The sequence below is a fragment of the Schistocerca serialis genome, chromosome 4 (assembly GCF_023864345.2).
Source record: "Schistocerca serialis cubense isolate TAMUIC-IGC-003099 chromosome 4, iqSchSeri2.2, whole genome shotgun sequence".
NCBI classification, from domain to species: Eukaryota; Metazoa; Arthropoda; class Insecta; order Orthoptera; family Acrididae; genus Schistocerca; species Schistocerca serialis.
In genome coordinates this window covers 416,348,041-416,359,841 of record NC_064641.1, presented here as the reverse complement: position 1 = coordinate 416,359,841, position 11,801 = coordinate 416,348,041, and the positions used below count along the sequence as shown (strand labels likewise).

Genomic DNA, 11,801 nt, shown 5'->3' with positions numbered 1-11,801 from the left:
GTGCCTTAACCTAACCCACGTTGTACCTTAACCTAACCCACGTTGTACATTAACCTAACCCACGTTGTGCCTTAACGTAACCCACGTTGTACCTTAACCTAACCCAATTTGTGCCTTAACCTAACCCAATTTGTGCCTTAACCTAACCCAATTTGTGCCTTTACCTAACCCAATTTGTGCCTTAACCTAACCCAATTTGTGCCTTAACCTAACCCAATGTGTGCCTTAACCTAACCCAATTTGTGCCTTAACCTAACCCAATTTGTGCCTTAACCTAACCCAATTTGTGCCTTAACCTAACCCAATTTTTGCCTTAACCTAACCCAATTTGCGCCTTAACCTAACCTACGTTGTGCCTTAACCTAACCTACGTTGTGCCTTAACCTAACCTACGTTGTGCCTTAACCTAACCTACGTTGTGCCTTAACCTAACCTACGTTGTGCCTTAACCTAACCTACGTTGTGCCTTAACCTAACACATGTTGTGCCTTAACCTAACCCATGTTGTGCCTTAACCTAACCCACGTTGTGCCTTAACCTAACTTACGTAGTACCTTAACCTAACCCAATTTGTGCCTTAACCTAACCCAATTTGTGCCTTAACCTAACCCAATGTGTGCCTTAACCTAACCCAATGTGTGCCTTAACCTAACCCAATGTGTGCCTTAACCTAACCCAATTTGTGCCTTAACCTAACCCAATTTGTGCCTTAACCTAACCCAATTTGTGCCTTAACCTAACCCAATTTGTGTCTTAACCTAACCCAATTTGTGCCTTAACCTAACCCAATTTGTGCATTAACCTAACCCAATTTGTGCCTTAACCTAACCTACGTTGTGCCTTAACCTAACCTACATTGCGCCTTAACCTAACCTACATTGCGCCTTAACCTAACCTACATTGCGCCTTAACCTGACGCACTATGCGCCTTAACCTGCTCTGTAATTGTTATGCGACTCGTTAAAGTAGTGTAGTGTTGCCTAACCGCAACCGTCGCAATATAGTTTGTTGCGTGTATGTGGGCAGACGAAGTGTGCCTGACACAGGCATGCAATACTCGAAGTTGCAAATGGCGATGGACGTCTACGTTTGCTGGTGACGTTACGCAAATGAACAACCGGTAACCCGTTGTGGTGCGGTTGTTCTCGCTAGAGGTGAATCAGTGATGGCGACGATCGGTTGAGCTATTAACCGGTTGTTTCAGCGATACCCACCATGCCCACGAACGTGAATGGCATGTGGGTGTGAAGCGAGGATGCGCCGCCGCCCGGCGCTCGGCGCCGTACGCCGTCTGCTGCTCGGTCGCCCCAGCGGTTCTCGCAGGTGGTTTGTATCGCAGCTGTGCGGACGTGTTGGCGCGTGCGCTGTGCTGGGAGAGTTCGCTTCGGCACCCAAGTGGGGCTTTTGTCCTTCTGTGGCGCTGGCGTTGGAGCTGCCGGTCACCGTAGGTGGCGCGTGTTGTCTCCCGCCGGCAATGCCACGACAGCACGCTCCCGGGCCTCTGTCGGCAGCGGCAAGCTCAGTTGGGAGCACGGGTGGTCGCACCTAAAGCGTCTACTCGCCTAACTCCAGGCGATTGCGCCTCTCTCGAAACCGACCAAGTACTTATGACGGCGCTGCGCGCCGCCGGGACCTGAGAGGGTTTCGAGGTGTGTTGTGCAGGGGAGCTCAGCCTCCTCCTGTTTGCAGAATAATTGAGCGGATGCTTGCGTGTTCGCGCGGGCACCCGGGACACACTCCCGGGCGGCCGGCTGCTCAGCTCTAGTTGACGCAGCTCCCTGGTTGATCCTGCCAGTAGTCATATGCTTGTCTCAAAGATTAAGCCATGCATGTCTCAGTACAATCCGCATTAAGGTGAAACCGCGAATGGCTCATTAAATCAGTTATGGTTCCTTAGATCGTACCCACGTTACTTGGATAACTGTGGTAATTCTAGAGCTAATACATGCAAACAGAGTCCCGACCAGAGATGGAAGGGACGCTTTTATTAGATCAAAACCAATCGGTCGGCTCGTCCGGTCCGTTTGCCTTGGTGACTCTGAATAACTTTGGGCTGATCGCACGGTCCTCGTACCGGCGACGCATCTTTCAAATGTCTGCCTTATCAACTGTCGATGGTAGGTTCTGCGCCTACCATGGTTGTAATGGGTAACGGGGAATCAGGGTTCGATTCCGGAGAGGGAGCCTGAGAAACGGCTACCACATCCAAGGAAGGCAGCAGGCGCGCAAATTACCCACTCCCGGCACGGGGAGGTAGTGACGAAAAATAACGATACGGGACTCATCCGAGGCCCCGTAATCGGAATGAGTACACTTTAAATCCTTTAACGAGTATCTATTGGAGGGCAAGTCTGGTGCCAGCAGCCGCGGTAATTCCAGCTCCAATAGCGTATATTAAAGTTGTTGCGGTTAAAAAGCTCGTAGTTGGATTTGTGTCCCACGCTGTTGGTTCACCGCCCGTCGGTGTTTAACTGGCATGTATCGTGGGACGTCCTGCCGGTGGGGCGAGCCGAAGGCGTGCGACCGTCTCGTGCGTGCTCCTGCGTCCCGAGGCGGACCCCGTTGAAATCCTACCAGGGTGCTCTTTATTGAGTGTCTCGGTGGGCCGGCACGTTTACTTTGAACAAATTAGAGTGCTTAAAGGAGGCAAGCCCGCCTGAATACTGTGTGCATGGAATAATGGAATAGGACCTCGGTTCTATTTTGTTGGTTTTCGGAACCCGAGGTAATGATTAATAGGGACAGGCGGGGGCATTCGTATTGCGACGTTAGAGGTGAAATTCTTGGATCGTCGCAAGACGAACAGAAGCGAAAGCATTTGCCAAGTATGTTTTCATTAATCAAGAACGAAAGTTAGAGGTTCGAAGGCGATCAGATACCGCCCTAGTTCTAACCATAAACGATGCCAGCCAGCGATCCGCCGCAGTTCCTCCGATGACTCGGCGGGCAGCCTCCGGGAAACCAAAGCTTTTGGGTTCCGGGGGAAGTATGGTTGCAAAGCTGAAACTTAAAGGAATTGACGGAAGGGCACCACCAGGAGTGGAGCCTGCGGCTTAATTTGACTCAACACGGGAAACCTCACCAGGCCCGGACACCGGAAGGATTGACAGATTGATAGCTCTTTCTTGATTCGGTGGGTGGTGGTGCATGGCCGTTCTTAGTTGGTGGAGCGATTTGTCTGGTTAATTCCGATAACGAACGAGACTCTAGCCTGCTAACTAGTCGCGTGACATCCTTCGTGCTGTCAGCGATTACTTTTCTTCTTAGAGGGACAGGCGGCTTCTAGCCGCACGAGATTGAGCAATAACAGGTCTGTGATGCCCTTAGATGTTCTGGGCCGCACGCGCGCTACACTGAAGGAATCAGCGTGTCTTCCTAGGCCGAAAGGTCGGGGTAACCCGCTGAACCTCCTTCGTGCTAGGGATTGGGGCTTGCAATTGTTCCCCATGAACGAGGAATTCCCAGTAAGCGCGAGTCATAAGCTCGCGTTGATTACGTCCCTGCCGTTTGTACACACCGCCCGTCGCTACTACCGATTGAATGATTTAGTGAGGTCTTCGGACTGGTACGCGGCATTGACTCTGTCGTTGCCGATGCTACCGGAAAGATGACCAAACTTGATCATTTAGAGGAAGTAAAAGTCGTAACAAGGTTTCCGTAGGTGAACCTGCGGAAGGATCATTACCGACTAGACTGCATGTCTTTCGATGTGCGTGTCGTGTCGCGCAACACGCTACCTGTACGGCTCGCAGTAGCCGTGCGCCGCATGCGGAACCACGCGTTCGTCTCAAAACTAACGGCAATGTTGTGTGGTACGAGCGCTGAAGCGCTGGAGCGGCTGGCCTGCGGCACCTGGCGCCTGGCGCCGGTTTTGAATGACTTTCGCCCGAGTGCCTGTCCGCTCCGGTGTGGAGCCGTACGACGCCCATCGGCCGTGAGGCCGTTGGACACTGAACGCTGGAACAGGGCCGCCACACGCCTCAGTCCCGCCTATGCAACTGTCTTGAAAGAGATAGTGGAAACTATGAAAAGATCACCCAGGACGGTGGATCACTCGGCTCGTGGGTCGATGAAGAACGCAGCAAATTGCGCGTCGACATGTGAACTGCAGGACACATGAACATCGACGTTTCGAACGCACATTGCGGTCCATGGATTCCGTTCCCGGGCCACGTCTGGCTGAGGGTCGGCTACGTATACTGAAGCGCGCGGCGTTTGCCCCGCTTCGCAGACCTGGGAGTGTCGTGGCCGCCTGTGGGGCCGGCCGCGTCTCCTTAAACGTGCGATGCGCGCCCGTCGCCTGGCGGTTCGCATACCGGTACTTACTCGGTAGCGTGCACAGCCGGCTGGCGGTGTGGCGTGCGACACTTCGTACAACGACCTCAGAGCAGGCGAGACTACCCGCTGAATTTAAGCATATTACTAAGCGGAGGAAAAGAAACTAACAAGGATTCCCCCAGTAGCGGCGAGCGAACAGGGAAGAGTCCAGCACCGAACCCCGCAGGCTGCCGCCTGTCGTGGCATGTGGTGTTTGGGAGGGTCCACTACCCCGACGCCTCGCGCCGAGCCCAAGTCCAACTTGAATGAGGCCACGGCCCGTAGAGGGTGCCAGGCCCGTAGCGGCCGGTGCGAGCGTCGGCGGGACCTCTCCTTCGAGTCGGGTTGCTTGAGAGTGCAGCTCCAAGTGGGTGGTAAACTCCATCTGAGACTAAATATGACCACGAGACCGATAGCGAACAAGTACCGTGAGGGAAAGTTGAAAAGAACTTTGAAGAGAGAGTTCAAAAGTACGTGAAACCGTTCTGGGGTAAACGTGAGAAGTCCGAAAGGTCGAACGGGTGAGATTCACGCCCATCCGGCCACTGGCCTCCGCCCTCGGCAGATGGGGCCGGCCGCCCGCGCGGAGCAATCCGCGGCGGGGTCGTGTCCGGTTGCCTTTCCACTCGCCGCGGGGTGGGGCCGTTCCGGTGTGCGGTGGGCCGCACTTCTCCCCTAGTAGGACGTCGCGACCCGCTGGGTGCCGGCCTACGGCCCGGGTGCGCAGCCTGTCCTTCCGCGGGCCTCGGTTCGCGTCTGTTGGGCAGAGCCCCGGTGTCCTGGCTGGCTGCCCGGCGGTATATCTGGAGGAGTCGATTCTCCCCTTTGGGCGCTCGGGCTCCCGGCAAGCGCGCGCGGTTCTTCCCGGATGACGGACCTACCTGGCCCGGCCCCGGACCCGCGCCGCTGTTGGCTCGGGATGCTCTCGGGCGGAATAATCGCTCCCGTCAGCGGCGCTTCAGCTTTGGACAATTTCACGACCCGTCTTGAAACACGGACCAAGGAGTCTAACATGTGCGCAAGTCATTGGGCTGTACGAAACCTAAAGGCGTAATGAAAGTGAAGGTCTCGCCTTGCGCGGGCCGAGGGAGCATGGGGCTTCCCCGCCCTTCACGGGGCGGCCTCCGCACTCCCGGGGCGTAGGTTAGGTTAAGGCACAACGCAAACGCGGACGCGCCGACGCACACGGGACGCACGGCACGCGCAGGCTTGCACCCACACGCACCGCACGCTGTGGCGCACGGACACGGAGCCGCGGCGCGAACGCAACCCTAACACACTTGGCTCGAGAACACCGTGACGCCGGGTTGTTATACCACGACGCACGCGCTCCGCCTAACCGAGTAAGTAAAGAAACAATGAAAGTAGTGGTATTTCACCGGCGATGTTGCCATCTCCCACTTATGCTACACCTCTCATGTCACCTCACAGTGCCAGACTAGAGTCAAGCTCAACAGGGTCTTCTTTCCCCGCTAATTTTTCGAAGCCCGTTCCCTTGGCAGTGGTTTCGCTACATAGTAGATAGGGACAGCGGCAATCTCGTTAATCCATTCATGCGCGGCACTAATTAGATGACGAGGCATTTGGCTATTCAACAGCCGTCTTTATTCAAATAATTGAATAACACAAATATATACATATACATATAATGTGTGGCAGGTGTTTCACGCCATGTCCGCCACCGAGGTGGGGACTTACAGGGTGGTACCACAAGAAAAAAGAATAAAACTAACATACATATATACATATATAAGTGCGGAAGAACAACACAACACAAATTAAAGACACAAAGAAGAAAGAACAAAGACGGTTTATTCCTCCTGTGGATAGGCCCCAGGAGTCAAGGCGAAGAAAATAACCAGCAGCCTAGCCGACGCCGACACGCTGCTTCGGGCTAGGAGCCGTCATACGCTCGAAAACTTTGTAACTTCTGCAGCAGCTCTGTAGTGTTCTGGTGCTCAGCACCGCCAGTTCTCGGGGTCGGAAGCCTAAGGCGGCGAGATCCCTCGCCGACGCTGGAGACCATACACCCCTCCAGTTCAACGTCGCGGTGGACACAATCACCTCCTCAACGTCACGGTGCAGGTTGGAGATGGCACGCCGGATGGACGGCGTGTCGTAGTAGGCCGCCTTCTGGGAATGACACCAGTCGAGCCGGAGATGGTCTCCGACTATCTGGGCGTCGACCACGCGGGCGATGCTGTCTTTGACCGCCACCACGTCAGGCTTGCGGATGCCCTTAGGTGTTCGGAGGTGGGGCTCCACGGAGACATTGAAGCCCCTCTGCGCGAGTCCACGGGCGACATAACGCACAACAGCGTCATGGCGCTTGACCCGGGACCCGTGCGTCCTGAAGCAAGCCTGAAGTACGTGGTTGGCGGTCTCCACGGCCTGGCACCCCGCGCGGCATCTGGTGTCCGCCTCCCGCCCGCGACTGCGCCGTGCCTTCGTAGGGAAGGCGTTGATGCGGGCGCGGAGGGCGTCGATGTATTCACGCCCAGATAGCAGGCGACTGGTGTCGGCGACCCACTGATGTTGGCCACTGACGGCGGCAGAGGATGACAGCGCCGCACCGTCAATGGCGATGTGTAGGCGCGCCGCCCACATTTCCCCAACCTGCGTTGACGATTTGAGGAGGTGGCCCTCCCACATTAGGTGGCGCTCCAGCACCTCGATCTCACGCTGCACCTCATCCATGCCTGCACCGTCGCAGGCTGGCCCTATCTTCTTCAGCGCCAGGAGACGGGACCGACGAAGCGTTGGACCCATCCATCGGCAAGATGGAATGCCGAGGCCCCCCTGGGCAACAGGAGCGTGGAAGTATCCCAGGGGGGTGTCCGCCGGAAGGCGGAACCATCTCCTGACGGCGGCCCGGATGGTGACGTCGGCCGACTTCAAGGCACCCACCCGGGTGCGGCTGAGGGCCAGCCCGTGGTACAGGCCAGGGAGAAGCACGTTGGTGAGAGCGTGGAGGCGCTGTTGCGGCTTCAGCGGAGCTCGGGAGATGACGTCAAGCTGCTCCACCAGGTGGCGACGTGGATTGAAGACACAGCGACCCGCCGTGGAAAATTGCAGCCCCAGGTACCGGAAGGTTTCACCCACACGCAGGGCAGGCATGGTGGTATTGCCTGCTGTGAAGGTGACATTGCTGTCCACCTTCACCTTCTTCTCACGCCCTGACGCGACTAAGGCGAGGGTGAAACACTTCCGGGCGTTGATCTGCAGCCCCAGGTGGGCGAGGGCTGCGGTAGCTGCGTCGATGAGGGACTGCAAGCCCCTCGGGGTCGCTCCAAACAGCAAGACGTCATCTGCAAAGGCCGCAGCGTTGACTCTGCGACCGAGGATCCGAGCTCCGATGTGGGAGGGCAGTTGGCCTAAAACGTAGTCCACCGCAAAGTTGAACAGGAGGGGGGAGAGGGGATCACCCTGGCGAACGCCCCGTGCTGGCTGCACAGACACGCCCACGCCGGCGCCGTCCGCTATCACTGTCGTGCTGCCCTCGTAGCACCGCTCGACATACTCGACAAAGCAATCCGGCAGGCCATGCGCCTTCAGCACGGGGCGAAGGGCAGCATGATCTACCGAATCGAATGCCTTTGATACGTCGATCGATGCCACAAAGACAGAGCGGCAGGAGCGAACTGCGTCGGTGAGAGCAGTGTCCAGGATGAACGTGTTTTCCAACATCCCATCCCGAGGGATGAATGCCCGCTGACGTTCGTCCACAGCACAAGCACGCATCAGGCGTGACGCGAGAACCTTATGAAAGGTCCGCGCCAACACCGAGCAGACCGTAATGGGGCGAAAGTCAGCGGGGGATGTTGGTGCAGCCGTTTTCGGGAGAAGGGACGTCCGCGCGCGAAGCAGGCGTTCCGGAAGGGCGCGGGCCAGAAGGAAGAGATTCATCACTTTCACCAGGACTTCGTGCGGCAGGCGCCGCAACTCCGCTGGGGTAAGGCCGTCCGGCCCGGCCGCTCATCCCCTGGGCGGCAACGCGGCGGCGACCTCCTCATGTGTGACCGGCCCCCATAGGCACTCAAGAGCGACAGGCTCCGAGTGCGGGAGGAGGCGGTCACGAATGAAGCCCGCGGTGGAGACGGGCTTCTTAGTGAAGAGGTCCGCCCAGAAGTCCAGCAGACCAGGGATGGCAGGTGGCGGCTGGAGCAGGGTGCCATCCAAGAGGCCGCGCACGCAACGTGCACGCGACCGTCGGAAGGCATCCTGCGTTCTCGCGTATTCCCAGCGGCGCCGCTTGCGCTTCTGCGTCGGCGGCGCGGCAGGCGGCCGCTTCGGTGGTTGGCGCGGCCGCTGTGTCCTGGTGATCGATCTCTCCCCTCTGGACCCGACCGACGCAAGGGCATCCGGGAGCATGCCCAGGATGACATCGGGCGGCGTGCCCTGCCCCAGACCTATGACTCGATCCAGGGCAGAGAAACGCTGGGCGGAAGCAGGTAGCCCCGCCAGATGCTCCCAGATGGCGGCGTCAGTCGGCCCCTCCGGCGGCGGCCCGGTGGTGTCGGCCGCGAAGTCCTCGGCTGCGTCGACGGGCGGCGCAGCGGCATCGCCCGCGTCGGGCAGCGGGCTCGCTGCTCCCCGGCGGGACGCCGGCTCTTCCCCCCGACCGATCTCAAGCGCCTCCATGAATTGGCGGACAAGCTGCTTGTGGGCAGCTTTCCGCCTTTGGCACTTCATTGCCTCGAGCGTTCGGTCGGGGAACATCCTGACGAGTTCTTGATTTACAAAGAAGAACCGGGCGTCCCTCTCGAGGAACAGTTCGGCCTCTGCCTTGGCGAGCGACAGGACTTCTTCCTCCGTCCACCTCGCGCGATGCCTCTCCGTGACGATCTCCGCGTTGGCGGCCGCAAGGTGTTGGCGGCGGCGATGGACCCCGAGACCGTTCTTGGTGGTGAAGCTGCGGTGGCACTCACTACAGGCGTATACAGCTACAAAAGTTACAAAATTTTCGGCACGGCCGGTTGGCCGGCTAGGTGCTGGGGAAGCTGGGGTGGCACCTTCAGCGGAAGGGCCACCACTTTTATTTACTTTTATGCTGCCCCCAACTAAAAAAAGGGATAATGCGAGGGGGGGCTGGTAACCCCCCCAAGCCCCTGGTGCGGTCTTCCACTCTGCGAAAATCAGCGGGCCCACGAGAAGGGGAGAAGACCGCAGAAGAGGAGAGGCTAAGAGGGCTAGGCCCATGTATTACGCATCACTCTCCCTGTAACTATAACCCAAGGAGTCATAGTTACTCCCGCCGTTTACCCGCGCTTGCTTGAATTTCTTCACGTTGACATTCAGAGCACTGGGCAGAAATCACATTGCGTCAACACCCGCTAGGGCCATCGCAATGCTTTGTTTTAATTAGACAGTCGGATTCCCCCAGTCCGTGCCAGTTCTGAGTTGATCGTTGAATGGCGGCCGAAGAGAATCCGCGCACCCGCGCGCCCCCGGAGGAGCACGCTAAGGCGGACGCGGCCTCGCAGCAAGGAAGATCCGTGGGAGGCCAAGGCACGGGACCGAGCTCGGATCCTGCACGCAGGTTGAAGCACCGGGGCGCGAACGCCGCGCAGGCGCGCGCATCCTGCACCGCCGGCCAGCACGAGGCCGACCAACGGCGAGAGCAGACCACGCCCGCGCTAAACGCCCGCACTTACCGGCACCCCTACGGCACTCACCTCGCCCAGGCCCGGCACGTTAGCGCTGACCCACTTCCCGACCAAGCCCGACACGCCCCGATCCTCAGAGCCAATCCTTATCCCGAAGTTACGGATCCAATTTGCCGACTTCCCTTACCTACATTATTCTATCGACTAGAGGCTCTTCACCTTGGAGACCTGCTGCGGATATGGGTACGAACCGGCGCGACACCTCCACGTGGCCCTCTCCCGGATTTTCAAGGTCCGACGGGAAGATCGGGACACCGCCGCAACTGCGGTGCTCTTCGCGTTCCAAACCCTATCTCCCTGCTAGAGGATTCCAGGGAACTCGAACGCTCATGCAGAAAAGAAAACTCTTCCCCGATCTCCCGACGGCGTCTCCGGGTCCTTTTGGGTTACCCCGACGAGCATCTCTAAAAGAGGGGCCCGACTTGTATCGGTTCCGCTGCCGGGTTCCGGAATAGGAACCGGATTCCCTTTCGCCCAACGGGGGCCAGCACAAAGTGCATCATGCTATGACGGCCCCCATCAACATCGGATTTCTCCTAGGGCTTAGGATCGACTGACTCGTGTGCAACGGCTGTTCACATGAAACCCTTCTCCGCGTCAGCCCTCCAGGGCCTCGCTGGAGTATTTGCTACTACCACCAAGATCTGCACCGACGGCGGCTCCAGGCAGGCTCACGCCCAGAACCTTCTGCGCCCACCGCCGCGACCCTCCTACTCGTCAGGGCTTCGCGGCCGGCCGCAAGGACCGGCCATGACTGCCAGACTGACGGCCGAGTATAGGCACGACGCTTCAGCGCCATCCATTTTCAGGGCTAGTTGCTTCGGCAGGTGAGTTGTTACACACTCCTTAGCGGATTCCGACTTCCATGGCCACCGTCCTGCTGTCTTAAGCAACCAACGCCTTTCATGGTTTCCCATGAGCGTCGATTCGGGCGCCTTAACTCGGCGTTTGGTTCATCCCACAGCGCCAGTTCTGCTTACCAAAAGTGGCCCACTTGGCACTCCGATCCGAGTCGTTTGCTCGCGGCTTCAGCATATCAAGCAAGCCGGAGATCTCACCCATTTAAAGTTTGAGAATAGGTTGAGGTCGTTTCGGCCCCAAGGCCTCTAGTCATTCGCTTTACTGGATGAAACTCGTACGAGCACCAGCTATCCTGAGGGAAACTTCGGAGGGAACCAGCTACCTGATGGTTCGATTAGTCTTTCGCCCCTATACCCAGCTCCGACGATCGATTTGCACGTCAGAATCGCTACGGACCTCCATCAGGGTTTCCCCTGACTTCGTCCTGGCCAGGCATAGTTCACCATCTTTCGGGTCCCAACGTGTACGCTCTAGGTGCGCCTCACCTCGCAAAGAGGACGAGACGCCCCGGGAGTGCGGAGGCCGCCGCCCCGTGAAGGGTGGGGAAGCCCCATCCTCCCTCGGCCCGCGCAAGGCGAGACCTTCACTTTCATTACGCCTTTAGGTTTCGTACAGCCCAATGACTCGCGCACATGTTAGACTCCTTGGTCCGTGTTTCAAGACGGGTCGTGAAATTGTCCAAAGCTGAAGCGCCGCTGACGGGAGCGATTATTCCGCCCGAGAGCATCCCGAGCCAACAGCGGCGCGGGTCCGGGGCCGGGCCAGGTAGGTCCGTCATCCGGGAAGAACTGCGCGCGCTTGCCGGGAGCCCGAGCGCCCAAAGGGGCGAATCGACTCCTCCAGATATACCGCCGGGCAGCCAGCCAGGACACCGGGGCTCTGCCCAACAGACGCGAACCGAGGCCCGCGGAAGGACAGGCTGCGCACCCGGGCCGTAGGCCGGCACCCAGCGGGTCG

General features: G+C 58.2%; 2 non-coding genes across 2 annotated transcripts; both read left to right on the top strand.

Moving 5' to 3' along the window:
- The first annotated feature begins 1,775 nt into the window (after positions 1–1,775).
- LOC126476935 (small subunit ribosomal RNA) lies at positions 1,776–3,684 on the top strand. The gene has a single exon (XR_007587367.1). It is a non-coding gene; the product is annotated as a small subunit ribosomal RNA (ribosomal RNA).
- Positions 3,685–4,034: 350 nt separating this feature from the next.
- LOC126476441 (5.8S ribosomal RNA) lies at positions 4,035–4,189 on the top strand. Its single transcript, XR_007586975.1, has one exon. It is a non-coding gene; the product is annotated as a 5.8S ribosomal RNA (ribosomal RNA).
- The last annotated feature ends 7,612 nt before the right edge of the window (positions 4,190–11,801 follow it).